This window comes from Oratosquilla oratoria, chromosome 1 (assembly GCF_046742065.1).
Source record: "Oratosquilla oratoria isolate Oo_2021 chromosome 1, ASM4674206v1, whole genome shotgun sequence".
Classification (NCBI taxonomy): Eukaryota; Metazoa; Arthropoda; class Malacostraca; order Stomatopoda; family Squillidae; genus Oratosquilla; species Oratosquilla oratoria.
In genome coordinates this window covers 103,722,312-103,727,311 of record NC_134777.1, presented here as the reverse complement: position 1 = coordinate 103,727,311, position 5,000 = coordinate 103,722,312, and positions in this window count along the sequence as shown.

Below are 5,000 nucleotides of genomic sequence, written 5' to 3'. Positions count from 1 at the left end.
AAAGGATGAGAGATAGGGAAACAATGAGAGAGAGAGAGAGAGAGAGAATAAGGGAGAGAGAGAGAAATAAAGAGAGAGGGATAGAGAGAGAGAATTAGATTAAAACAGAAACAGAGAACATATGCGCTCTTCAAGTCAAATGCATCATGTGAAACAGCTGGCTACGTTTGACCTAATATTGTTCAATAAGAGACTTTTACACGTGCCAGTGTGCGTATATGGAGGTCAATGAGAATTCATTTCCGGACGCTGCATCATACTTGATGCAAACAGTGCCTGAAGGACAACAGTGAAAAGGTCATGTAAGAAAAGCACTGTTCGCTATGTAGTTACATAAGAATGAAGGAAACTGCAAGAGATCATATAGCTTGCACTAGGCAGTTCCATGTCCATTACCGCCTATCATCCCCATCCATAAGGTTGTCTGTTTTCTTAAAACAATCGATTATTTCAGCGCTCACTACTTGGTTACTAAGTCTATTTCATTCGTTGACCATTCTCTTAGTAAACTAGTTCTTGCCTATTTCCTTCTTAAATCTAAATTTGTCCAGTTTAAAACCATTACTGCGAGTCCTGCTCTGTTGTCTTAACATGATGACCTTGTTTGGGTCACCCTTGTTAAAGCCTTTTATCTACTTGAATACCTCTATTAGATCACCCCGCACTCTCCCTCTTTCCAGAGAATGTAAGTTAAGGTGACTAAGTTGTCCTCGTACTGTAAGGTAAATTTCTGAGCCCATGTATCATTTTGGTCCTTCTCCTGTGTACGGATTCAAGTGAATTGATATCCATTCTATAGGACAGAGACCAAAAATGCACTGCATAGTCAAGGAGGGGTCTAACGCCAGATAGAGTTTGATAATTATCTCTGCACTTTTATTTGTAACCGTCCTAGCAAGGAAACGTAATGCTCTGTTAGTGCTATTCCTGGCGCTAATGCACTGTTTCCTGGATTTAAGGTCAAGCCTCACTAGAACTTCCAAGTCTCTCTCGCATTCGGTTTTCTCTGAGCTATACCTGCTTCCTGGGTTGTGTTATCTAAGGTATACCTACTTTCTGGGTTGTATAAACCTACGTTTAACACATTGTACTTTGAGAGACTGAAGTCCATTTGCTATTTCACCGACCATGTGAACAGTTTGTTAAGATCCTCCTGCAGAATCTCAGCGTCGTCTCCTGACCTAATTAGGCATCCCATTTTAGTGTCGTCAGCAAATTTATTATCATCACTATTAAGCCCATTGTTCAAGTCGTTTATGTACATAATGTTTCTTTTTCATGTACATAGTGTTTATGTTTATGTACATAGTGTTTATGTTTTTATGTACATAGTGTTTCTAGTGGAGTTCCCCAGGGCTCGGTTTTGGGTACCTTATTGTTATAAGAGATCCAAAACCGAGCCCTGAGGAACTCCACTAGAAACACTCCCCATTTGGATTTTACACCGTTTATGGTGATCCACTGTTTTCTGTCACTGATCCAAGCTCTAATCCACTCAAACACTTTTCCTCCTATGCCATGGGATTTGACTTTATTTACTAATCTCTGGTGGGGTACATTGTTGAACGCTTCGCTAAAGTCAAGCTAAGTAACTTCTTAACTATCATTGTTATCTGACGCCTTGTAGGCATTATTGTAAAAAGAGAGAAAATTAATTACATATGATTTATCCTTGGAGAACCGATGTTGTGGGTCACGAATCAAATTGTCTTGATGTGATCTCTAATTTTATATAGTTATTACTGATTCAAGCAATCTATTTATAACTGATGTCAAACTGATTGGTATGTAGTTGCATATAGAAGATTTATCTCCTTTTTAAAAACAGGAAGAACGTTTTCCTGCCCCCCAAGCAGTAGACACACAAAACCTGTCGACTGACTTATTAGATATTTCCGTTAAGTGGTCGCAGATTTTAAATTTACACTCCTTAAGCACTCTCGTAAAATTTTCGTTAGGGCCCGGGGATTTTGTAGTTTTAAGTCTATCAATCTGTTTGACTACTTCTATCTCACTAATACTGATTTTAGATAGTCTACTTCCTTCATCCCCACTGAAAATCAGGTCTTAGTCAGGCACCATATCTAACCTTTCATTTGTAAACACCGAGAGAAAATGTTTGTTAAACATCTTGCTCATTTTCCTCCGAATCTATCATGACATTCTCGTCGTTATTAATTGGAGAAGTTGAAAAATATAATATACATATATATATATATATATATATATATATATATATATATATATATTTGTGTGTGTGTGTGTGTGTGTGTGTGTGTGTGTGTGTGTGTGTGTGTGTGTGTGTGTGTACTTTTTATGGCATGATATAAGCACACAATGAAAATTTCGTGATAGGTACACGTCAATTTTCACAATTCCTGTTATATTTATCAAACGAAACTATCTGTCCAATATATCTAGATGTTCATTAACTTCTAGTGGTATTCTTAAAAACTTAAATACCCCAAACATGGCACACACACAGTTCTCCCTGACTCTGCTAAAACGCGTAAAATATTGTTTCTTTGTTTGGAACTCGTTTATTGACTCGTAAGTAGTCTGGATCCCCCATTTAGGGTGATTTACGTTCTCGTCCGCGAAAGAGTCACGATCTGGGACCCCCTCCCCTGCCGCCCCCGCCCCGGACGTGTGGGCACCTTTACGATCGTCATTGTAATACACGTGTGTGTGTGTGTGTGTGTGTGTGTGTGTGTGTGTGTGTGTGTGTGTGTGTGTGTGTGTGTGTGTGTGTGTGTGTATTTACCTAGTTGTATCTTATGGAAAGAGGAGCTATGCTCGTGGTGTCCCGTCTCTGTATCTCGCAGTATCTAAATTTTTCTTAAATTCTTGTGTGTGTGCGTGCTTGCGTGTGTGTGTGTGTGTATGTCTGTGTGTGTGTGTGTGTGTGTGTGTGTGTGTGTGTGTGTGTGTGTATGTCTGTGTGTGTGTGTGCGTGTAGCTATCTCCCATATAAGGAGAAAAAAGCCTATTAGTTTACAGATAGTGTGGGCGTGTGCGTGCGTGTGTGTGTGTGTGTGTGTGTGTGCGTGTGTGTGCGTAACAACGTGCTACATATAGCCTCCCATCGTGTCTCCTCTTCACAGATTAACCCCGCTGGAGGCGTGTATAGGTTTAAATTGACGTGTGGGTTGCTCAGTTCTGAAGTTATGAAAGGGAATGTCTCACAGAAACAAAAACGAAAAAGAGAAGCGAGTAAGAACAAAGAAAGAGAGGAAGATAAGTAAAGGAGAGAGAGGAAGATAGAGAAGAAAGGGAGGAAGAGTAAGGAAAGGAAAGAGGAATGAGGGGAGAAAGGAAGGAAAGGAAGGGGAAGGGGGTAAATGTAGAGAGGAAAGATGCATAATGAACAAAAAAAGAGAGAAGATATATAGTAGGATTTATTTCGAGGCATAAAGAGAAAAGAGTATAAAGGTCAGCAATTGACCAAAGAGAGTAGATGCTTTGTAAGGTGAAGCAAGGCTGTAGAAGCACAGAACAAATGAAAATATTCTGTTGACAAATGGATGAAAAAAAGAATTAAAAAGAAAAGTTTAGGAGACTGAAAGATAGAAAGAGAAAGAGATACAGAGATAGGTAGAGAAAAATAAGGCTCGTTTCGCACGTACCGACTTTTCGCCGTGCGCCGTCCACAACACGACGTGGGGTTTTCAAATCACCATGGTTGTCTATGGACGCTTTCACACGTCACGATTACGACCACGTGGGAAAACGTCCGTAGACACCCATGGTTATTTGAGAGCACGACGTCGTGTCGTGGACGGCGCACGGCGAAAAGTCGATACGTGTAAAACGAGCCTTTCGTTGAGCATGAAGTGTTCCTTAGTTAATACACTCTCCTGCCAACATAAGAAACAAATATACAAGTTTTGACAAGTGAAAGTCAAATGAGACCAATTAAAGCGTTTCGCTACTTTTGGGCTTCCGTGAATAAAATCACCTGGCGGCAATCATAACAAGGGTGCATATGGGTTTGTTGAAGAGAAGGAGGAACGAATTACAGCTAAAGAAAAAAATAAGCGAAGAGATCATTTGAAGAAGCCTTGAGAGGTTTTTACAAGCAGCGGAGGAAAGGAATAAGAAGAAAACAAATAAAGAGAAGAAATAAGAGGTAAAAGCAGTGGAAGAACTCACTCTATGGTGACCCTTTGTTCCATAGAGAGGCCAAAAAATGGAAATAAATTAGGAGAGGGCTCGTAATTGTTGATGTTTTATCATCTCGCCAAAACTCCTGTTAAGTGAAGGTGATGCTTCGGTATTTATTATGTCATCGGTACGTAAGGCTCGTTTCACACGTATCGACTTTTCGCCGTGCGCCGTCCACGACGCGACGTCGAGTTCTCAAATAATCTATAGACGCTTTCCTATATCACGACCACGTGTGAAAGCATCCATAGACAGTCATGGTTATTTGGGAGCACGACGTCGTGTCGTGGACGGCACACGACGAAAAGTCGATACTTGTGAAATGAGCCTTAGACTACTGGACGGTCCCACTTTGTGATTTTTGTTTTCTAGAGTGTAAGGAACTACATATTTGTGTATAGACAAACTTTATATAACAGACAAGTATAGAAAATCCATTACATTAAATAAGACGTTCTCTTTCTCTCTCTCTCTCTCTCTCTCTCTCTCTCTCTCTCTCTCTCTCATTCTTTCTTTTTTTACTAATTTATTTTTAGTTTATGTTTTATAGTATGTATCATCATTGTTATCATTATGATAATTATCATCGTTATAGTTATTATTATTATTATTATCTTATTTTTCTTTTACATATCTTCTATTATCATTAGTTTTTCTTTATCGTTGATATTATTTTTTAATCTTGACTTATTTCTTTGAATACAAATTCTTTTTCTTGTCGGCAGACATATTTCTCGGCTCGAAAAAGCAAAAGAGGAAATTTCCTTCGCGAAGAAATATGGAACCGCGGGAATTAGTAACATGCAACTTTCACTTTAGCATTCCACATTGAAGGC